Below are 25,242 nucleotides of genomic sequence, written 5' to 3' on the forward strand. Positions count from 1 at the left end.
CACTCCAGTAAGAGACAAAGGATAAGAGATCCAGAGGGGTGACGGTGAGCCTGTCTCAACTGGGACAACAGGGGAGCCTAGTCAAGGAGAGGTTCTCCCAGAAGTAGACGATTGTGACAATGGGCCAAAGCACTTGACAGACCCAGAAGGCGAAGGCGTTGAGGCAGAAGAGAGTCAGAGGATCCAGACTCCTCCTGAGCAGATTGCAGGTCCATCGAGCGAAAATACCCTAGAGCAAAGAGAGGAAGAAGGGTTATCACAGGAAAGATCAAAGACTAAAGACAAACCGAAAGGAGACAAGTGGCCAGAGTTACAAGTGAAGAGGGGAAAAGTGGTTGTCTAGGGTGCAATAGAGGAACAGTTAGACATCACAAGGGGAGAAGATCTAAGTGAAGGAGAGCTGCAAGGTGATTGCAAATTGAAAAGGAAGAGTAGCAAATAGAAGGTACACAGGTCCTGAATGGGTGTATGCAATGACAGCTGAATGGCAGCAGGAATTCCTGGCGTTCTGTTTTGATCGAGAAGTCCCAGGTCAATACTTTGGCACTTGAGTTTGGCGATAGGATCTGAAAAGGAGGTAAAGATTTGAGCTGATATCGAACTTGATAAAAGAGACTGAGAAATTACCGGATGAGACTTTGAGAACCTGAGTTGACTTTTGAAAAACGATTTTGACAAGCTGCTAACCTGAATTGACAAAGGATCCTGGGAGTGAAATTGAAGCTGTAAATAATTGCTGAAAGAAGATTTAGCTTGTTTTGACTTTTGCTGCAGGAGAAAATTACTAACCATACCTCTGTTGTTGTAGTTTTGAATTCACTATTCTTCACTTTCTGATTCTTTACAGATCATGGCTAACATTAGGCGGGAGAATGTAGAGAGTAGGCACTGTAGATACTTGGGTGTTAGTTTAGGTATTGTGTGTGTGATATTCATTGTGGTTGTGATTGTGAGTATGACACTAATGGATAAGAGTGGGACTAACAATGCTACAGTTCCTGAGACTACCACTGCACTAACAGCTTGGGAGAAGTTTGAGCTGGATGAGAGATATTTGCATGAGGGAACCAATGCAAAAAGGGAACTATCTACTAACATTTTCTATTCCTTGCTGAGTGAGTATGTTGAGACAATGGAAGCAAAGGATTGCTTTGTGTGCACACAGATTCCTGTTTCGGTACAAAAGAGGGTTACCTATCATGGCTTGCCGTTAACTTACGGGATAAGTTGTAGTCTGCTACTAACAAGATTTTATAACCAAGAGGAGATCCAATATTTCTACTCTAATCATGATTTAGTATTTTCACATGTACCTATAATAGAGGATTTGAGTGGGGTAGCAAGATACTATAGTATAAAGTTAGTTAAAGGATTCTTTGAGCCGACATTGACAATTAGTACATATTATGCACATCGCAATAATTTGACATGCTTGCTTACACCTGTAGAGAAAAGCTTTTTAGATCACACGGAGGATAGAAGGAGGGCATTAAAGGGTAAATTAGAAAAAGGATTACAGCAGTGAGCTTTTGCTAGTAGTGAAAGTTATGGTGCAATTAGGGAACAAGATAAACTAGCTTTAGATGCATTACACATAGGGAAGCTTTGTACATCTAGGCCGAAATCATATTATGATAGCGTGTTTGTGGGAATGAGTGAATGTAAGCATGTGTTTTTGTTTCAGAGTAAATGGACGTTTATGTTAAATGGACAGGATCCGGCGATCCCAGGGATCTATTACATATGTGGGCTTAATGCTTATTGCCGACTCCCAAAGGGATGGTATGGGACATGTTACTTGGGGATAGTTTTCCCAAAGATATACCAACTTGACGATTTGAAAAGGTTTCCGAAATTGTCTGAATTACATCGTACTAGACAGAAGAGAGAAACTGCTGCTGGCGTAGTTGGAGACATATTTGGGGCGATAATTCCTTCAGTGGGAGTTATCTTGAATTCCATAAAGATTTTAAAGTTGTCTACTATTGTGTATAACATGCTGACAAATTTTTCGGGAGCTATACTCCTAATGGATACTGAACTTGCTGCGGAGAGGGCGATGACTCTTCAAAACAGGCTTGCTTTAGACATTCTTTAAGCGAAAAATGGAGGAGTTTGTAGGATGCTTAATGAGCGTCATTTTTGTGCATATATGCCAGATAATAGTAATGAGAATAGAAGTATGCTTACTAACTTGACTAGGGATAGTACAGATTTGAAAGAACTGAATGAACCTGGTGTTTGGGAAAAGGTTAGAAGGGGTTTTGCTTCAGTGGGGAATTTGCTTAGCAACATTTGGCATGGGATATTGTCTAAAATAATATTGGGGCTATTGATTGTTATAGCTTGCCTATTTGGATTATGGGTGGCATGTAAAATTAGCAAAAGGATAAAATTGAATAAGGCGAAAAATAATAAGAGGAGGGAAGAAAAAGAAAGGGAAAAATTGTTTAGGGAAAAATTAAAGGGGAAGCCAATAAGTGAAGAGATTGAAATGAAAGAGTTTTGACTAATGTAAAATTAGTGGGGAAGGTTTGTGTGATGACAGGTGTCATTAGAGGAGGGATTGTTGGAGTGTGTCTTTTTTTTAAATCAATATTAATACGAAAAGCTTGCAATATATTGTGTGATGAAGCAGCATAGAAAATGTGTTATCATAGAAAATAATGCACGCGTCGAAATGTACCCACGTGGAGTGGCTACCAATGTATACGAAGACTAATGAAAAGGCTTATTAATTCTGAATTTTTATGCAATAATGTTTGAATTTGTATTAGTGTATCATAATTAGAGTTGTATGTTAAGAGTTTGCTTTATTAAATCAGAGAGCCTTAGCTTAGCGAGGGTTGGGGCCTAGCTTCCTGGCCTCATATTGAATTGTATTTTCTAACGTGTAGTGTGCTGTTTTCCTGAAGAATACAAAGCTGTATTTTTCCAGGAGTTATGTGTGTGTAGCAGTAGTAAATTCTTTCTCATGAGAACCGGCTTGCTCAAGGTGACGTTCTTGCTAGATGCAACAGTGTAATTTGTAACAGGTGCAAGGTTAACTGTACTAGGAGAAGACAATGAAGACACTGACTGGAGCGCAAAGTGTAACATTCTCTACCTGACATTCCAACCATTGAAGATGTCAATAACATGGACCAATCCGCAACATGGGAATTGCAAATTGTGGAAAATTCTAGTAAGGTGCTTACCAAATTATTGGATAGAGATAATTATGCACCAAACTTCATCCAACGAGGAATTAGGGAACATTTAGACAGTTTTGATTTAACGGCGTAACCCGATGAAAACGAGACACACTTCTTCTTCCACTTTAACGAGGACTCTTACCCTTGCCATTTGCCATTCCTTTGCTTTGAGACTTTAGCTAGAGGACTTTTTGCCATGTTTTAGTTTAGTTGTCCTGTCACCTTAAACCATCCTCTGCCCATCCTTGCCTAATATTAACTTCTCCTCTATCTGAGGGAAGTAATCCGTTCTGTAGCTATGCTATATTGAGACTCTGCCCCTCCTCTCTCTGCTGATGGTGAATCGACTGATGTCCTGAGGACGAAGACTGACGCTGTTTGCTGATCTGTTGGATTGGTAACTATCTGATGCAAATTGTAATTGTCTGTTTGCCTTTTCTTTCTAGGTACCAACGGCTATTTTGATAGAGGCCTTAGTTTAGATGTTTTCTAAATTTGTGTTCACTAAATGTTTTGCATGAAGCCCAACATGCTAATGCTAATTTGAGGTTAATTAAGGCGTTCACTAATATTATGTGCAAATAGACAAATGACTGAGTTTTTGCTTTGTTGATGTATTGATTAAGTCGCGCTTTGATTACTGATTGGATTGTTTTGGCGATTGTCCCGCGGTGTCAAGGATCCTCTATGGAGGCTCGGTGGCCGCACCAGCGAGCAACCTGGCGGCAGTGAAATCAGGCCATAGTTCATAGTCCCAGGCCGAACTCCGGGGCCGCTCGAGTCCTGTAGGGTGTTGTCTACCCTTCCCAGTACGGCTGAACAGCTGGGATGGCACCGCTGACGTGTGTGATACTGGTACAGGGGACCTGCGAGTTCCCCCTGCTCCGTGTCTCTTCCGCCCTCTCCCTTTTGCCTGCTGGCATGCGCAGCTCTCTCAGCAGGCGCCCATCTTCATCGTGGCCAAACCTCACCTATTCATATTTCAACCATAAATCCATTGTATTGCGGATGGCAAGGTTCAATTAGAAAAAATAGTGTTTGTTAGATGCTAGTCATGACACAGCAAACTAGAACAAGGTACACAGGAAATTAAATCAAATATTAGTACGTTGGCAGTGAATTTGCAACGTCACCAGCATTGGTGAAGGAGTTAAATCTAAATGTACATCAACATTTGACAGACTAAAACTTTAGTAAGAAGTTAACTATGCCTTTGTCCAATTGGTGTGCACATCACCGAAATATTAAAAAACTGCATAGGCAAATGGTAACACAGCAGATGCCATGAGTCCTATGTGGCGCAGCAGGAAATCATACAGTGACAGCGAGGTACAGCAGTAAGGCGCCCTATTCCCAGCAGTAGTTCTAGCTCAGTGTAATAATGTCTCAGCCTCCAGGTACTCGGTAAGATCTTGTTTACTTCGAATAAAAGTAAGGAAAAGGAGTAGCGTTAACTCATGACCCCCTTAGACAGCCATCTTCGGTAAACCCTCCTTCCAACGCGTTCCAACTCCAACATTCTACATTCCACCACAGCAACACACCACAAGTACCGTCAGGTGCTGTGAATCTGAAGTGTTGTACGGTTAGAAGAGACGCAATCTCTTCTGCCTGTTATGGCTTCGTCAACTGCATCTGGGCCTTTGGAATAGACATGCAACAACAAAGAGCGTCACAGTAGTGCAACTGAGAGCTGACTACTGCATCCACCACTACAGTCCCGTTTGTTTCAAAGAGAATGAGAATAGGACTGGATATATGAAGCTGAAGAAATCAGTTCCTGGCCACGGTATAAACCCTGAGCATCAAAGAAGATTCTACTTCTAACAAACGTTTTAACTTTACCCACAAGTTCCACATCAAGACTACAGATTGTTCATGGTTTAAGGGAGGGGGTGAAGAAACTACCATTAAGTCAATATTATTACCACTGTTTAGTGGTATATAGTTTTTATTCACCCAGGTCTGAAAATCCTCAAGCAGTTCCTAGGCCATGAGTTAGGTGAAATCTATAAGTATATTGGAGAGCTGCTGCATATGACTGGACATGTCGCCCTCTTAGAAAAATATCAGAGCACTTTCGGCGGTAAATATTTAATAAAGCAGGTAATAAAGAGGAGCCCTGTGGGACCCCAAAGTTCAGTATGCTAATCTCTGATAGGAAGAATCCGAGTACGACCTCTTGAGATCCGTTTCCCAAAACTGATTGGAACCATTTGACTGTGTCATCTGACATTCTGAACAGGTGGACGAGAGAGCCAGGAGGCCCACCAGGCACAAGATAATGGGTAAGTCGAACACCACAAGAAGGCGGGCTGTACTCTCATCAAGATAACGAGGTGTGTTATTCTAAAAGCCATCTAAGTCCAAAACCATACTGAATGAGAGACAAGAGGAAATGGGAATCCAAAAATGTTTCATTGTTGGATAACTGCTTTTTCCAGAGCTTTAGTGGCAGAGTAATTGGCTGGGTCAGACTTGGAAAACGTAGGCTTCTTGAGAAGGGGTAGCAGAGAGAGCCGTTAATCAGGTCATCTTTCTAAGAGCCAGCAGTATTTGACTCCTTGATGGTCAAATGAATACGATTGTATGTGATGGGGGGCGAAGGGGGTGTGGGAGTGAAGTGCTTGAGTGACCAGCCAAGGTCTTTGAGAAACTGCTGGTCATTTAGATGCTAGAAAACAAATATTGGGGTTATGAACTGCACTTCACTGATCAATGAGAATTGCATTAGTGTAGGTGGGTAGTCAGAACCAGTGCCTGTCGATTTTTATTTGCCAGAATAGTAGTTATTATGCAAAAACGCATAGCTACTTACAAGAAGTGACATATAATGAACTTTGAGTGCCACCAACAGCTGCGGCAACCAGTTTTAAATTCACTACTGGCTTGTTATAAAGGCATTACTGATTTCAAGTTTGTGACAGCCCTTTGTGTAATATGTCTTTTTGTACACTTCTTGTCCCATCTTGGATTGAAATATATGGATTTGCGTTTAAAGATTGTGGCAAACTAAGGGGCTTCGTGAGCTTGAGCCCTAGTACATAGATTTTCCATCAGCATTTTACATAAAGAGAGTCAAAAGCTTTGTCTCATGAGAAATTTTGACCTAGCACTGAGTTGTTAAGACCAGAGGAGCCTTTGACTTGTCTTCCTGGATCAGAGGTCGAGCCCATTTTAAATAACAATACTAGTTTGTCAGACTCTGTGGAGGGGACACGTGGCAAGCAAAGGCTTCTGTGCTGAACCACAGTGGTTTAGAGCAGTGGTTCCCAACCTGTGGTCCGCGGACCCCCAGGGGTCCGTGACACATTCCCAGGGGGTCCGCAGGCCTGGGCTGGGAGGAAGGCACTTCTCCAGCTGGGGCCTCTGACAAACACCTGTTTGCATGTTTTCATATTTATTACTTCCTTTGTTGAGCAGTTTTAAAGGGACTGCAAAGCTCCTTGTACTGCTAAAATAAAAGCTTCAAGCTAACTCAAGTGATTAATGTATCTGCTGGAGAGAGATGGGAGTTTTGTGCAGTGGCATTTTCGACTCAAAGGTAGCGCAGATGGTTAATATGCCTGCTGTAAAGAATGTGTATCATGCAAAGAACAGTATTTTATGTGCATGGCACAGTGGGTTATTTTTTTTATCACAGAGATTATTTTGTTACTATGCAGTTCATAATCATAATCTAGCACAGTGAGTTGTGAACTGCCATTAAAGAGCTGCATGCAAACTGTATGGCACAAATTAGAAAGTTGTTTTTTTCCTAGTCTTTCGTTTTCCTTATGCTGCTAAAAAAGGTTTGCTTGTATAGAAGTACATTCTTATTGCTAACGCAGTGCTTAATTTGTGCTTGTTGTTTCCAGTGCTGAGCACCGGCACTTATTTTTGAGGGCCGGGGTTTATTCTTCTGCCTCAAGCATTTGCTGCGAGCAATAGACACATATGGGAAAGACAGAGGAACGATAAAAACGAAAAAGCGTCACAAAGGGAGAAATAACAAAGCTGCTAGAGTGAGATGAAGTGGCAGGGAGTGGCTTTATATGGATTGAACAGCCCGAGATGGCTTCAGGATTATGCTGCCTCAGTATTCCGTGTACCCACATTTAATTGCAGTAGCCACGAGTTTAAGAGGGGGCCTTTGGGCACCGGCAAGTTTTTATTTACAAATGAAGCACTTTACTAACGTCATGTGAATCCTACACCTTGTAGTCCCCTGTAAAGTGCCCTGACACCCTACAGTGGTATGAGAGGTGCTATAAAACAAATGAAGTACGTGTGACAGAGAGGCTAGGGAGAGACGAGAGGCCCTTATGGTTTTTACTTCCTTTCCCCTTCACTTATTTATGTGAAAACTCTTTCTCAGATCTTGCATACCTAAAAAATAAAAACTGAAATCGCTCTGGAAATGTAGAATCTGACCTGAGGATTCACCTTTCCTAAATAAAACCAAACATTGAAAAGGTAGTTGCCGAGATGCAGCACCAACCTTCCTAATAAAATGTTTTGATTTTTGCATATTTTTTCAATATACAGTAAAATAATTTTATCTTTAGTAATTTGAGTATTTGTCTGGTGTGTACTTGTTATATGTTTTGAGAATTACTGATTTAAGGTTTGAAAATTAAATCGTACAAATTGCTGGGGGTCCCCAGCTTCCAGTAATGATTTATTGGGGGTCCTCAGGAGTCAAAAGGTTGGGAACCACTGGTTTAGAGTATTTGCCACTGGTGTCCAGGGGCCCTTCTTACTATGGCTCTGTTCTTAACTCTCGAGGTAGCAAGTGAGCAGTCACAGGCGTCTCAGTAGGTAGTGTGGAGTGCTCGAGCTCAACACTCGAGCAACAGACACAATAACAGATGTCCAGCTTGGTGGTTGGCTTTTGAGAAAAAAAAAGTACTTTTAATCAGAAAGTTGTACTAAAAACTGCACAGTCCATTTGGTTATACCATGTACTGTCCTTAGGAATTATTCTTCTTTTTAGCGCAACACTCTGAATCCCCTTACTAGTCCCTCTTGATTAGCTACTTTTCTGGTAAAGCATGAACCATGTGCAGACTGTTATGTCTCTCTCACAGTCAAATGTGCAGCCATTTCAAGTTTGGGGACCCTACTGTGAATCTGCTGCAGTGGCTACATTAAGAACTTTAGAAAGCCACCGAGATAAGACGGAAATGGGCCATGTCTGACTATGCACCCGCCCAGCTTCAGTCTTCCAGTACGGTGGCTCTGGCACAGATGCAGATCCGGCTGCAGCAGTCTCTTTTAATTGCAGTGATGTGACTCCACCTGGGCTGATCACGGTCATGGTAGTTGCAGCCCTGATCGGGCCAAAGATAGGTGCAGCCTCCCTCATTTAGGCCTATGGTGATTGCAGCAGTTGTAGCGGTTCCAGCACAGAACTGGGTGTAGAAACCAGGAATACCATCCATCACATCGATCGCTCGCAGCTCTCTCAGGCACTGAGTGCTCTCTGAATATCCCTTGACCACCGGGAGATGCTGGGCTTCTGTCCTCCGGCAGGGCCATGGTGACTCTCCCTCTCTCAGGAGGCAAGCAGGCTTCTAGGTACTTTAGGAGGATCCACATCTTCTACTGCAGAAAGTAGGACATCAGATTCTGTAGACCACTCCCTCCCCTGGTTATTAAGGACTTGGAGATGGAACAAAGTGGAATGGTCGTGTCCCACATTTATACTTAACTTCTAGACATCTAGTCAGGGAATGTGGATCCACTGCCTCAGACTGCCAAACCAGTTTGAGGTGATTCTTCTTTCAAGAGTCTGCTTTTCAAACACATTTTTTGTGTAGAGTAATGCTTCTCACAGCAGGCAGCACTCCGGCTGACTTCAATATGGAAGACCCACAACACTGGCACAATGAGTTGTGAAGGATTTGTACTTAGAAATAATCAGTCCAACTGAAGGAGCACTTAGGGACAGACAAAAGGCTTCATCTAGAAACCTCTTCACCTCACCCAACAGAAACACCAGCACCTTGTCCCTACCATCCACAAAATGGCAGTGCTCAGTAAGACTAATCAGAAGTTTCTTGCTACCATAAGACCTCATGAAATTTATAAAAGCAGTCCTGTCTCCCTCCTTCCCTCTTCGATGTCTAGATTTTCTCCCCCAGTCACAGGAATGCAGGAAATACACTTTCACTGCCTGGAAGAACAGTCCTCACTCTGTCTTGTGACAGGTCAGGCCAGAGGCAATGAGAGTGGATCCCAAGATTCTGGGCATACACAAAATAGTGAAACTTTACACAAGTGGGGGTAGTAGGCCTCACTCCCAGTAATAAACACGGGATGCGCTACGTCAACATTATGCCCTCAACTTTGGACGGGGCCAGTAGTCCTCTGCCCATAATGAAGGCACTCTTGGTGCACCCGTACTATTCACAGGACACTTTTAGAGTCCCCATGCAACTAGGGACAGGCCTAGGCCTCTGAGCACATACCTAGAGTGGTAGGACACCGGGCCCAAAATAAAACTCAGAATACCATATGCATTTGAGTGGACACTCTAGAGCAGGGAAAGACACGTGTATACCAGAAGTGGACATTTCTGTTCCAGCCAAAGTATTGGAGTTTTAAGCATGAGGTTAGGTTAAAAAAAAAAAAGTGCACAAGAAATGGCCTGACCCGGTGCAGGACACATAACTTTAATGGGTGTAGATATATTTTTATTGAATATGAATTCCATTATGTAACTTTTTGTATAAGGATCTGTCAGCGTTTGTAACATAATCCAGTTTGGACAAACAGTGATGTATATGGAGTGGGCACTCAGGGCAGGGTAACACACTTGTATACCATGAAGTCGGCATACCTGTTCCAGCAAAAGTGTTTTAGGCAAGAGGTAGGGTTTGAAAAAAAAACTAAAAAAACTAAACAAAAAAAAACGCACAAATAAACGGCCTGACTCGACACATGGCTTGATGGGTGCAGATATATTTTACTGTACAAGAATTCCATTATGTAACTTTCTTATGTGTGAAGCTATCAGTGTTTGTGATAGAATCCAGTTCGGAGAGACGGTGATTTAGAAGGCCAGTAACAGCTTCAGGTAGAACATCGAAGAATGTATAAAAATCAACCAGGTTAAAGCTTGGCAAGAACTGGCTGGCAGTAGTCTTTAAAGGGCCAACAAATTTGGTATACAACATCTTGTCATATAGGTTCTATAGACCCTGGAGCATTGGTTTCTTGTCAGGAAAATTGAGAGATACTCAAGCATTCCTCTCCTCTTCAGGAGGGCAGAGGAAAATAATGAGCTTAAGTAAGGTAGATTTTAAAATTAAATCTATGCCACCACTCTGTAGAATTCAGGCAATGGTGATGCAATATTAAGGACTAATCAGGGAAAAGGACGACCAAGGTCGAATATAGCTTTGTTTAAGGTAAAGCAATTTTGTCCGGTTTTATGTGAGCAAGGAGCTCTTGAATTCATCTTGGTGTTTTACCACTGAGGATGATGTAAAAAGGAAACACTGTAGGAAGGTGAAGGATTTTGTTCTTAGCATGTAAGCATCTATATATTGCATGTAGTGGTGTAGATTCACATGCTGTGCACACTGTCATCTAGTGTTGAGCTTGGGCATTTACAACTTGTGTTTCTTCAAATATGTTTTTCGAATCACAGGATCTAGTGACTCCTCTTTGAGTCAATGCACATGATCATCAGCTCCATCTTCAGATTGTTGCCATATTGGGTGTAGGTGTATTGGAGCTAGTGTTCATAGTGATGGCCATGCACAATGCAATAGAATAAATAAAATGTGTTCGTTATATGGAGCAACTAATGACTTCCTGGGACTTGGATTGGTGCATGTGAATGTACAGCACTACATGCGACAAATAGATGCTTACAGGGTAAGTAACATAATCAAATAGTAGCATGTGTGGCTGTAGAAGCATATGTGCAAAGACTGTTAAGCAGTTCTCCCCCATGTGGTGGCTAGTCACTGGGTGCTGCAGATGCTTGGGATACAGTTCTCAGTATTGCTTGTCCTACATCTGCCTGTTGGCATGTGATGACATCAACACAGTAATGTTTGTTATATGTGTGTGTGAAGTTGACCAAGTAGCTGCGTTACAAAATGTCACCTATAGGAATGTTACCCAAGAAAGCCACAGGAGCACCCTTCTTTCTAGTAGAATATGCCCGTAGGAGGGCTGGTAGGGTCCTCTTGGCCTTGACATAGCAAGTTTGAATGCATTCAACTATCCACCTAGCAATACTTGTTTTGGCAAAAGCAAATCCCTGCCTGGGGTTGGAGAAAGCTACAAACAGCTGTTGTGTTTTCTTAAATGATTATTTTAATGTCAATATAATATAGTATTTCTCTTTTTAGCATTTAAATTGTGAAGATTCTTCCAGCTACCTATTGCGGATTGGGATTGGAAACAGCAGCTCAATGGCTTGGTTAAGATGAGAGGATGACAAACTTAGGGAACATTTTTGGATTGGGTCTTGGGACAACCCTGTCCTGCTGCATTTGAAAGAACAGCTCCTCTAAAATGAGCGCTTCTATTTCACTAACTCCTTGCATAGAGGTTATTGCGACTAAGGATGCTACTTTCCAAGAAAGGTTTTGAAGTGGACAAGAACATAAGGACTCAAAAGAGGGTCACATGAGTCTAGATAGTACCACATTGAGATTCCATACTGGAGTTGGTGGTGCTTATGGAGGCATTCCCCTTTTCAGACCATCCGTGAAAGCTTTGACAACAGGTTTTTAAACAAGCGAGTCGTGTTCTTTGTTTTGTAAGTATGCGGCAATGGCTACTAAGTGAATACATATGAATGTGTAACCTAGAACTGACCTTTGGAGATGTAGTTGGTAACATAAGTTTGTAAAGTAGGGTTGATAGGGTCAATGTATTGAGCCATGCAGTAATATGCAAATCTTTTTCACTTAGCTGGATATAAAGTTTTAGTGGTAGGGACTCTTGCTTCTTTAAGAACGTCCATACATTTTAGCAGCAGATTTAGGTATCTAAACTCTAGCACTTAAGGAGCCAAATGGCTAGATTGAGCTGTTTGGGATTTGGATGTCTAACTATTCCAAAGTTTTGTGTGGCAAGATCCTGTGATGGTACCTAGAGACAAACTGTTGGCATTTTGTGTTTTTAACTGGAATGAACAGATCTAGCTTTGATGATCCCAATCTTTGGACATTTCAGTGATGGACTTGTGGATGGCGTTCCCAGTCATGGACTTGTTGCTGTGTACCGTTTAGGGGGCCCACAAAGTCCTAGCCTACTCCTGGGAGCTATTGTGCAAGGAGTAGAATGTGGTATTGTAATGGCCATCTCCATGTGTTTTGCACTGAGACAGGCGTAGAGAACAAGTGTCTCCAAGTTTTTCTATGTAATACATTGCTGTTATATTGTCTGTAACAGGACTACCTTGTGAAGACCTTGACTGAATTTTGCAAGGAGCTCCAGAAAACTGATGTGAAGAGATGTTTGAGTATCCATACTCCTTGTACTGCCATTTTAAAAATATGTCCCCCCCCCATCTCATGAGTGAAGCGTCTGCAGTAATAGTCACTTTTGGACGTAGGTGCATAAAAACACTTCCCTGCAGCAGATTGGTACTGTTCCACCACTGCAGGGAAAATTGAACTGTGGGTTGAATCTAGATCCCACAACATTTACCTCTGCTAGTGGCCATTGGTCGCTAAGCACTGTGAGGGACGCATGTGCAGTCTTGCATAGAGTAAATGGCTATAAAAGAGGCCATTATACCCAGGAGATTCATTACAGTCTTGACTGACAGGCGAGATTGTGGCTGAAAAAGAGCCAGATGGTTCAGGAAAATTAAGAACTCTGGGAATTGGTGTAAGCTTTTGCTGTAACAGTATTGAGAAATGCCCCCAAGTAGGGATATACCTGCAGAAGTTCCAGATGTGACTGTTGCATTTATTGTGACAACCAGTTTGTGGAGCAGGGGGATAGCGACTTGAATATCTTGTATACATCCAAATCTGTCTTGACTTTTTTTTATTTTTTTTTATCAGCCAGTCATCTATAAAAAGGAAGACATGAATACCCCATCATCTCAGATTGTTATGTGGTTCCTACTAAAGTAATAGGACTGTGTCTTTAGGACAGCAGTGTGTGGGAGACTGAATCCATCCACACCATTCGACTTAACTCCTGGCTTGCTAACAGTGCATCACCCAAACCCAAAACCTACTGGGGTGAAAGGTGATTATGGCAACCTGAATAGGACACTGACTCCTCAGGGAATTTGTGGAAATAGATATTACCCCTTACATACTATTACTCATGCATGCCAAGCGGAGACACAAGATACAAGGTAGGTTTTCAATGCATTGATTGGAGCAATTAGAGTGAGCTCCGATAATTAGGCATATGAAACAAAGCAAGGTGATCGGCATTACGAAGCAGATAAACAATCTAATCATTGTGTATGTGGTTCTAGATGTTCCAGAGGTTCCTACCTAACCCTATGTCTATCCTGAGAGCATAGCCGGTCTACCCTTCTGCCTGGTCCGATCTAAGGGAGCCCAAACCCCATACCTGGGAAACAGTGTCAGGAGTTGGCCTGTGATGTAGATGGCAATCCTCTCGGGAGGCTGGTAAACCAGCTCCAGCCAAGCTGCATGTCACACAGCATGCGTCCCAGGATAATCATAGCCGGAATGCCCTCTGCACCCTCTGGGTCATTGCACCGTTTATATAATACACTAAAATGTATTGGAAGTACAGTTTTCTTGCAATGCTGTCCCTAGATGTTAGAAGATGTCTCCTAAACGGGCAGCATAACCAGCATATTGTGTACAAAGTTCCTTAGCGATGGACAAAAAGTACTGATTACATGTTGTGCAAAGGCCAACTTAACAAGCAGTTTGTTCCTCTTTTTGCTAGTATAAAAGCAGGCTGATAATATATGTAAGAATCATTACTAAAAAGCATTCTTACTGAAATGAATAAAATAAAACAAAGCTAAAACTAAACAGGGGTAACAAGCTCGTATTGTAGAGGTCCTCACGACAAGATGAGCAGTTTCAAATGCCATTTTGTGAATGTCCTTGGTGCTGTTGTCACTCCAAAGGGTAAAACTTTGAACTGATAATGGCGACCACTCACTACAAACCTCAGATGCTTAAGGTTTGCTGGGTGGATGAGAATGTAGAATAATGTATCTTTGAAGCTGAGGGCTATCATGAACTCACCTTCCTGCAAAATCGTGATTACATTGTCAAGGGTCACCATAGGAAAATGTTCCAACTGGATGTATCAGTTGAGTTGCCTGAGTTCTAGAATACGCAGCAATGTCCTGCCCTTTGAGATGAAGTAGTATATTAAATACACTCCTCTGCCCCAATATATTTTTGAGTGCCTGCTGCAGTCACTGGTAGGATTGCCCCTGATTTGTGTTGGATGCTTTACCTCCACCTTTCCTGTTTTTCCCAAACAAGCCTATGGGAATACCAACCTAAAGAATGTGCAGCGTTCAATCAGCACATCTGCTAGTCATAGGCATTTGCTCAATGTGTCCACATGAATATTATTATTTTTTCTTCCAGGTGATGCACAGTGACATATCTAGACAGCTAGCTGTCACTGGCAACAAGACTGCATATAATGCTGTTTTGTGGGTAGGAGAACATGGATGCTGTGTTACCTGTGAGGATGCGGCGACTTTCCCATGCAGAATGAGAGGAATATCACTTAATTTCTTGGCCTGACTACAGTCCATAAGGGTTGAGATTCTGGCTGCAAGTTCCTCAGCCATACCAAGAGAAGTCTGCTGTAATCAGTTTTCCGGAATATCTGTGAAGGCTGTTCTATAACACCTGTGGTTTTTTTTTACCATCATCTATTGATGCTAGGACTTTATTAGCAAGTTCCCAAAGTTAGTGTATTAATGAACCCCCTTAGCTGGGATGTCACTAAAGAAAGGACATTTGTGTACAAAGCATTGCCAGAAGATTTTCTTCATGACCCTCTGAATCAGGGTTAGAGATTGAAATGTATATAATTCAAGGTATAATGTGTTGCCTAGAGATCCTAAAGGTGAAATTTCAGAGCAAAGAGCACCTGCCATTGAGCTCTTTAAGATACAGCAAAAAGGTCTTCCAAGAAAGCACAACACTCGCTGAAGATACCCTGTACTAACTACGGGGTTAAGAACAACTCATGGTCAGCAAGATGGTGCCTACTGAGTTAGTTTGCTCTGATGTTGAGAAACTCAGCAAAATAATTCACCTTTGGGGGGGATTCTGCAAAGTGCTAGGCAGCATGAGAGCCTCAACAGTTTGAGGCAGAGGACATTACCCCATGCTGAAGTACAATATGGTAGTTGTGTTGTCAGTTAGCACCAGGATGAACTTGCACTTGATGGAAGGCAGAAAATATTTGAGAGCTAACCCGATGGCACACAACTCCTGTAGATTTATGTGATTACTCTGCTCCAATGAAAATCAGAGACCCGTCATCTTCACATTTTGAAGCTGACCTGCCAAACGGATAGATGCGCCTCCATCACCACTGTGGCTTCTTCAAGAAAGGGTGGACGGGAAGATGGCAGGGGTTAGAGAACATCAGTGCTGCATGCCAGAACCTTGTCCATTATACTCAGATATATGGATTCAGTCTAAGAGGCTTCCCAATTGATGGGCCCACTACAAATGCAGGTCCCATTGAAAGGCCTGCATGTGCCACCAAGTAAAAGTTATCAGCAGGATGCATAATGCTAGTTGGCCAAACAGCCTCATACCCACCAGGGCTCGAACCATAGCTCACATCAGAAACATCAGGATCATAAATGGAATGTCCCAGTATTGCTGCAGAGAAGCAAACGTGTTCACAGCAAAGATGTCCAGGATGGCCCAAATAAAGGGCAATCTCTTGGATACCAGACAGAACTTGGACATGATGGTAAACAAGAATGTATTCTTCACATGATTCAACAACTGCTGGGAACTGCTCATCTTCAATAGCCAGTCATCGAGGTAAGCAAACACATGTATTTCTAACTTGAGAAAATGGGCCACACCAATCAACATGATCTTTGTTTAAAAAAAAAAAAGGGAAATATCATGCCGAAAAGCAAGATTGTACGGAGAATTGTTGCTCCCACTACAAAGCAGAGATATTTCCTGTGGGACTGCAAGACTGGCACATAAAAGTACACAATGTAAATGTCCAAAGACACCACCCTATCCTTCTGATGCAAGGCCAGCAGAAGATATGCCAGTGTCACAATATTCTGAGAAAAGAGTCAGATATAGAATTGGTCACAAGTCTCGACCCATCTTGGGGACTAGGAAGTTCCACATACATCACCGTAGCTCTGTCTCACCTTTGGTGAGCAGCATCAACATCTCTCTGGTGAGTGTAAAGGCATGATTCACAGAAGTTTGTTTGTAAACAAGAGGAATGTGAGGAGGGACATCCAGAAAGAGAAGGACATAGTCAACTTTGACAACTTTTAGGACACGTTGGCTCAATGTAATCAAGCACCAGTATGATTGGAAATGGGGAATCCAGCCCTCTGCTGGGCACATCAAGGGCAAATTAAAGCAGTTTAGATTTTTGCATTGAAAAGTAAAGGAGGACGACTTATGCTACTGTCCTTGTCTGTTGTGAAAAATAAACCCTATCTAAGGGACGCCTAAATAGTCTTCAGAAAGAAATGGGTGTTGCTTCTAGTTTGCAATTTCCCCAGGAATTAATCCTATATATACGTCTTACATCAATGAGTTGACGTATATTGCGACTAATGTATGAAAACCCCATCTAATCACAATTTCATCACCTTGTGCTTACCCCAGGCACCAGACTTGATCTAGAAATTGTTCATAGCATTGCTTCTGAGCTCCGGTAGGCGGCGTCATGGGGCTCTGCGTCAGCTTCGTCCTACCCCCTAAGTAACATTGGAGCTGTACAGAAGCTCTACCCCTGCACTATGTCAGCTTCTTTCTTGACTCTGTGCCCCAGTAAATGATCTCAGTGAACGATCAGATGAGACAGTGTGTAGATTTCTAGATTTAGACATTATGCATGGACAAAGAGACCACTCCAAGAACAGGTAGGTGGAAGGGCAATGAAGAATCTGAGGTTTGATATAGTATCCACCAATAAAAGCATTACCAAAGGTAAGTAGCTAATTCTTCCAATGGGATACTTCTACTTACAGATACCAAAGCAGGTTCTTCCTCAAGGTGTTGAGCCTGTGGAATAGTTGAGATCAAAATGTCCAGTGGACTAAACAGGCAAAATGCCAATCATGATGGACCTGACCATCAAGGAAATAATTCTGTGTGCATTTGTGACCTGATGCCCATGTAGCAGCCAGACAGATATCCAGGACAGGTACTCCACGGACCAACACAATGGTAGCAGCCATGGCCTTGGTGGATTGGGCCATCAGATCTTACAGACTGAGTAAGATATAGTAATAGCGAGCACTATCTATCGCGATATGGGTCCGCTTCAGCACCACCTTACCTTTCTTTGCCCCAGTGAACCTCAAACATTGCTGATAGTCCACCTGATAGTCACTGGTATGTTCTTCTGGGATCTATGTCAGGGCGTAGGAGTGACTCAAAGGAAACTCTAATGTCACTGCTGGGGTGCGATGAAACTGACAGAGCCGCAGTACGCAACCTTACGGCACATAAGAAGCATGTTATGAAAAATCTCCAGATCTAGACTGGTGCCTGTGGTGATCCTCACTGCGAGGATTCTAAGGTTAGAAGTATCAATCTGAAATTATAATTAAAAATCAGTCGTCCTATTGCTATACATCATTATCTAGTTAAAATATCTAGGTGTTTTAAGACCATAAGTCCTGTTAGGAAATCAATAATGAAGGTCAATAAAATGGACTTTACGACAATCACTCATGCCATTTTAATCGAGCACTGACATACTGTGCACCAATCTCCTTCAGTAATGTTTAATTATTTGTACTCACAGGTGGTTAAAAAACAAAACAAAAAAAAAACGAAAAGCTGGACTGGTGTTTGCAGTATTATAAACCACCAGCGGTCATAGTATAATTATAAAGCTTTAAATAAGGTGCCGGTCCGTGGCCCTGTAGCTTTCAACACACTGGCGGAGTTAAATGTGGAGGGTTAGAATGTGTCAATGAACATTCTGATGATCCTACATTATATGGAGAAAAGCAAAGGGGAGAAGCCTTAAAGACTCCATTGAGGTGTTAAAAGAACTTCTTTGGAGGACTAAGTTATTGTGAAGGCACACCTGTCTTAAGACATAACTAAAAGGTTTAGTAGCTGCAATTTGCTCAATCTTTTAAAAATTAAGCTTCTGGTAGCAACCACAAATAATACCCAGTAGCAGCAGTGAAAACCTTCTGCACTCTTTCTTGTGGTCCTTTTTAGGTCTCTTCTACCAGACAGCTAGCTGTTTGGTTGTGAAAGACCTCTTCTAGACTATCCCAAAAATGTGAAGGCCCTAGACCTGCCGCATTGCTTCCAATGTTCGGCATAATAGTTACTCTTATTTCCTTGATTTTGCTTTTTTCCTCTTCTTGTGTTTGCCCCTTCCCAGGAGCATAGCCTCTTTATAATACTTTTGATCAGCTAAACTGTAGTCTTCTACTGCTCACTTTTAAGGAACTACAACCTTCTTTTTTTGTTAAGAACTCCTTGAGAGTGCATGCGTTTCCGGTTCTCTCTCATGTGCTTCTCTCCCACTAAATACCAACACCAAGAGCTGCAAGTTGTTCTCTCCCTCATGTGCTTCTCCCCAACTAAATACCAACACCCAGAGGTGGAAGTTGCTCTCTCCCTCATGTGCTTCTCTCGCCCCAGGGGCATAGCATGTTTACCAGGCTTTTGGAGAGCTGAACTGTTTCCTTCCATGGCTCATTTTTTTATTTTTCATTAGGAACTTCATGAGTGCACGTATTTCACAGTTCTCTCATGTGTTTTTCCCGTCACATACCAACACCCCCCTCTCCATGTTTCTGTCTACCCAGTGTGCTTCTCCATTCCCCCCCCTGCATTCTCCTTGTGCTCAGTGTTGCTCTCTCTTTTGTGTGTTGCTTTTCCCCACCTCCTTTGTCCGATCTACCCTGGTCTGGCTTTAATTTTATCTATTTCATCCTGCCCACACCCAGTTACCTCTCCATAACCATTCCGAGTCACTGGATCAAGTGACTCCTCCTCTCTGTGATGCAGGAGGGCGAAGTAAGGAGTGAAGAATTCTGTATGTACAAATATATATATAGAAAGTAAAGATGTCCATGCAATGCATATACATATTTACATTATTTAGTACTATGACTACAGGCTCCTGGGGAGTACGGAGGGCGCATGTGAATCTGCAGCACTACATGCCACAAACAGATGTACACTGGGTAGGTGACATTTTCCGTTCAATGGCATGTGTAGCTGGAGATACACATGCTGTGCATAGACTGAAAAGCACTTCTCCTCCCAAGCAAGAGGTGGTTAGCCCATAGGAGTTGAAGTAGTTTGAAATAGTGTTTTTAGACCTGCTTGACCAACATTCGCTTGTTGCCAAGATACCACATCCACACAGTAATGTTTAGTGAATGTGTGTAGTGTGGACCATGTGGCTGCTTTGCATACGTCTGCCATTGGTGTATTCCCTAAGAATGCCATAGCGGCATCCTTTTTTCTAGTGGAATGTGCTTTTGGAGTTAATAGATGCCTCTTTGCCTTGAGATAGCAGGTTTGAATACACTTTACAATCCATCTAGATAATCCTTGTTTTGAAATAGCATTACCTTTATGAGGTTGTTGGAAAGCAAAAAAAAAGTTGTTTCGTTTTTCTAAAGTCTTTTGTTCTGTCTATATAATACATTAGAGCTCTTGAGGTTAAGTGTGTGGAGAGCTCTTTCCACAGTAGAATCTGCCTGTGGAAAGAAGACTGGCAATTCAACTGACTGATTAATATAAAAGGGTGAAACTACTGTAGGTAAACATTTTGGATTTGTCTCAAGTACTACTTTGTGTTTGTGTACTTGGAAGAAAGGTTCTTCTAAAGTAAATGCTTGAATTTCACTCTTCTTAAGGAAGTAATTGCTACCAAGAAAGCAATCTTCCATGTTAGAAATTGAATAGCGCAAGAGTGCATGGGTTCAAATGGGGGACAAACTAGTCTTTTGAGCACAATATTAAGATTACATGCAGGAGCTGGTGGAACGCTAGGTGGAATAATTTGTTTAAGCCCTTCCACAAATGCTTAAAAGACACGAACTCTAAAAAGAGAGGTGTGTAGTTTGTTTTGTAGATAGGCTGATATTGCTGTTAAATGCATTTTAATAGACAAATAGGCACAATTTGCTTTTTGTACGGTTGGCAGTAATATACAAAACATTTCCATTTATTTGCGTAGCACTGCCTAGTTGTCGGTTTAAGTGATTGTTTTAGAATGTCCAATGCAAGCTGTAGGTATCCAAATTCTAGGACCTAAGGAGCCAAATCGCCAAGTTGAGCGCACTGGGCTTGGGATGCCTGATTTGACCCCTGTTTTGAGTTAACAAATCTGGTCTGTTTGGAAGCTTGGGATGTGGTACTTCTGTCAAAATGGGGAACACCCTGTCTTCCATTCCAGCATTTGTGACCCCAAGGCATCATGGTAAATGAGGTCATTAGCACAAATTTGAATAGAGTTTTGAAAGGTTTTCACCATAAGTTGGTGCGGCGAGTGCTGTATCTTCGGACACGTGTTTCTGGCTATTTGGCCGCCATCAGCGAAGAGCAACGTGTAGCTGGCGGGGTTGCTTGAAATGCCACCTTGAAAGTATTCACAGGTTTAAGTACCACTAAAGAAGGCGCACAGGTGCTTCACCGAGCTCGTCAGCTCAGAGGCTCACAGGAGCACCAACTTATGGAGAAAAACTTTCAAAACTGCATTTACCATGATGCCTTGGGGTCACAAATGCTGGAATGGAAGACAGGGTGCTCCCCATTTTGACTGTTGTAATTAAGGCTCCCGTAGCCTCTGAGCTGACGAGCTCGGGTGAAGCACCTGTGCGCCTTCTTGAGTGGTACTTAAACCTGTGAACACTTTCAAGGCGGCATTTCAACCAACCCCGCCAGCTACACGTTGCTCTTCGTTGATGACGACCAAATAGCCAGAAACATGTGTCCGAAGATACGGCACTCGCCGCACCAACTTATGGTGAAAAACTTTCAAAACTCTATTCAAATTCGTGCTAATGACTGCATTTACCATGATGCCTTGGGGTCACAAATGCTGGAATGGAAGACAGGGTGCTCCCCATTTTGACTGCTGTAATTAAGGCTCCCGTGAGCCTCTGAGCTGACGAGCTCGGGTGAAGCACCTGTGCACCTTCTTGAGTGGTACTTAAACCTGTGAATACTTTCAAGGCGGCATTTCAAGCAACCCCGCCAGCTACACGTTGCTCTTTGCTGATGAAGGCCAAATAGCCAGAAACATGTGTCCGAAGATACGGCACTCGCCGCACCAACTTATGGTGACAAACTTTCAAAACTCTATTTAAATTCGTGCTAATGTCTGCATTTACCATGATGCCTTGGGGTCACAAATGCTGGAATGGAAGACAGGGTGCTCCCCATTTTGACGGATGTGGTACTTCTGACAGATCTAACAGTGTTGTGATCCATAGAGCATTGCCCTTGGATTAAGGGTATGGGTATCTGGACGCTAAGTTTTGGCATTTTGGCTTGTTGTGAAGAGGTCTGTTTGTGTTCCCTACATTTGAAAATAACGTTGAATTACCTGTGGATGAATCTCCCATTCATGTATTTGATTTTTTTTTAAATTTATTTATTTTTGCATTTATAAACAAAAATTAGCAATAGCACAAAACAGTGTTCACATACAGGGTGCATAGAACAGATTCTGCTGGGAGGTCCCACAGTAAGCACAAGCTTGTCCAAGCTATCCAAAATAATCACCAGGAGAAACCTATCCCATACATGCACACCTCCATTCGGTACGTAGGTGAACATAAGAAACAAAAAACATCAGAAGTGGGAAGAGAGCGGGAGAGAGAGAGAATGAAAGAAGGGGGGAAGCAGCGCTGCCGAAAGAGCACATACAGAAAAAGGGGCCCATGCACTATGGTATAGAAAGTAGAATCATCACAGCTGGAAGCCCAAGAGGAGGCGGAGAAGTCTAGTCTTCTCCCTGTATGCGAGCTGCAAGAAAATCTATCAAGGGGGCCCATATATCCCTCGGACAGGAACCCTCCCGCAGCAACTCCCAGTATACTGCCAGTTGCTCCTGACAGTACGCAGCATCTCTCAGCCAATCATCACAGCGAGGTATCCGCTTCCGTCCCAAACACATTGCCACCCTGCGCTTAGCCAGTAACCGTAGCAATCACACCAGCCGTCAGGACTCAGACGGGATCTCCTCCACATAACCAAGAAGTACCACCACAGGAGTGCGTGGCAATGCAAGCCCAGTCATCCCATCAATTGCCTGTAGCACCTCAGATCAGTAACCGTGCAGCCCCACGCCAAATGCATGAAGTCCACCTCCAAGGCTGAGCAGCGTAGACAATTAGCATCAGCTCTGAGACCCACTTTCTTCAGTCGACTAAGAGTATAGTACGGCCGGTGGAGAAAGTTAAAATGGATTAGGTGCAATCTGTAATTAGGGGAAAGCTCCCGCATCTGAGCACAGCAATAGAGCCACTGCTTCTCCGAGATGGGTACGCCCAAGTCCGCCACCCATAGTACCCTGGCATAAGAATCAGCCAGGGGCTACGTGGTCTGCAAGCAAGCATACAGGCTCGTAATGAGACAGCTAACAGACAGGCTCGTACTACGATTCCAGCGCACGGCACAGAGGACGTGCCGCTGGAAAGCAGGAGTATTGCGCTTGCAGCAAGGCCCAGATCCTAAAAAAGAGCAATCGATATATCGCGGAATCACCGTGCATTCCCAGCAAATCCTCCAAGGAGATAAATGTTCCCACTGAGAACCAGGGCTCCAAAGTAACCATATCAAACTCCCAGAGGTGTTCCTATATCTGGCCATCCTCCAGCAGGGGGAGGCCTACCACAGCACACACCAGCATCAAAGGCGCAAAAGCCTCACGCACTCCTGCTCGCTTTAACAAACATGTCCAAGCCTGCGCCGAGCACATCACGGTATCTACATCCTGCTGATGGGTCCTAGGCGGTCCTCAAAGTACACCTTCCAGTCTGTCCTGCCGAACTGAGTCATGCTCTGGTGCCAAGTGCAGCAAATAACATAGGATACAGCTAGAAATGTATAAAATGGGCCTGCGCACAGTAATAATACAGTTCCAGATCCGGGGCCGCAAGCCCACCCTGCTCGAATGGTAGTCAGTCTCCCATGCAATTCTGGGCTGTCCCTCTGCCCACACAAGGGTCACAAGCAAGGACCACGGCCGCCTCATGAAGCCCCTCTTGAGCATCAGAGGCAGATTGACAAAAAGATACAAGAATTTGGGCAGAACTACCATCTTCGCTATCGCGATGTGCCCGGTCAAAGACAATAGCAGCAAGCACCAGACCACCACCTTATCCTCCAGCTACGCAACCGCCGCGCTGTAGTTAGCCGACCACAGCTCATCCATCTTTCGGCTCAGCCAAATACCCAGGTAGCACACCAGCCCATTCACTCAGCTCAAGGGATTACTAGATCGCCACTGCACGATGGCATCAGAAAGAGGCAGCACCACCGACTTGGACCAGTTAATCATTATCCCGGAGAGCCGGCCAAACTGAACAATCTCATCTAGCAGAACATCACGGACATACAGCGCAACGTCATCCGCATACAGAGATGAGAATAGGATGCTGACGAAATGCAGGCCACCCTATGATTATGGTGCTGTCACAACAGCGTCGCAAGGGGCTCCATTGCCACCACAAAGAGCAGCGGCAAAAGGAGGCAACCCTGACAAGTGCCCCTAGCAATCGAAAAAGGATTCTCAAGCGGGAAGTTGGTCGGGAATACAATAAGCAAATCAGTTGAATAAATCTAGCATAGCACTAAGACCCACTCTGGACAACAGGGCGAACATATTTGACCAATCCAGCAAATTGATCCTACTAGAAATCACAAAAAAGGTACACAAGTTATACAGTGTCGAATGCCCAGGCACAAAGCCGGACTTGTCCGGTAAGACCAAGGAAGTAAGTAAAGGCTGAAGGGGCATCGCAATGAGCTTTGCCAAGATCTTGTTATCAATGTTTATTAGCGAGATTGGCTGATACGAGTCGCAGCTACTAGGGTCCTTCCAAGGTTTCAGAATCGTCACTATAAGAGCCTCCCGTCGCAAAGCCGGAAGGACCCCCCTCTCAAGTGCTTCAGCGTAGACCTCAAGAAGGTACGGTGCCACAACATCTGCGAATTCCTTATAGAAGGCTGGTGACAAGCCATCCAGACCAGGAGCCCTATCTCTGGCAAACTACGTATAGCTCGGATCACATCCTCAACCGAAAAAGGTACATCCAGGTACTGCCTATGGGAGTTCTCAAGCCAAAGCAGGCTAATCTCCTCAAAATAAGCCTTAGCATCCGAACCACTCATCCCGGGCCGCTCAGTGTACAAACCCAAGTAGAAGTCGGGCATGACGAGCTGAACCTCTTCTGTGCCCGTCCGAAGCGTCTGTCAAGTCAGCTAGTTCCACAGTGTAGTTCCCAGCCCACGGCCTGCGAAGCGTAGTTGCCAGTTTCTTTCCAGCCCGCTCACCTTCACTGTATCGTCGTGCCCTCGCCTTCTTACCCAGGAAGCACACTTCGCCGAGTGCCACGTCCTCATAGCAGGATGGCATCACCGGGATCTCAGCCAGAAGATCAGCTGACAAGCTGGAGCCCAGCCGCTTTTCCAAGTCAGCAAGGCATGCCTCCAGCACCAACAGCTCCCAACAAATTGCCCTCAGCACTCCATGCAGCTTGGCCAAACAGATACCACAGATCACAACCTTAAAGGCTACCCCAGAGAGTACCAGCAGATGTCACAGAGTCCTGATTAATCTGGAAATAGTCCATGATAACAGTACAAATCTCTTCCCGGAAGACACAGTCTCTCAATGCCCCACTAGGCAGCTG

This window comes from Pleurodeles waltl, chromosome 9 (genome assembly GCF_031143425.1).
Source record: "Pleurodeles waltl isolate 20211129_DDA chromosome 9, aPleWal1.hap1.20221129, whole genome shotgun sequence".
NCBI lineage: Eukaryota > Metazoa > Chordata > Amphibia > Caudata > Salamandridae > Pleurodeles > Pleurodeles waltl.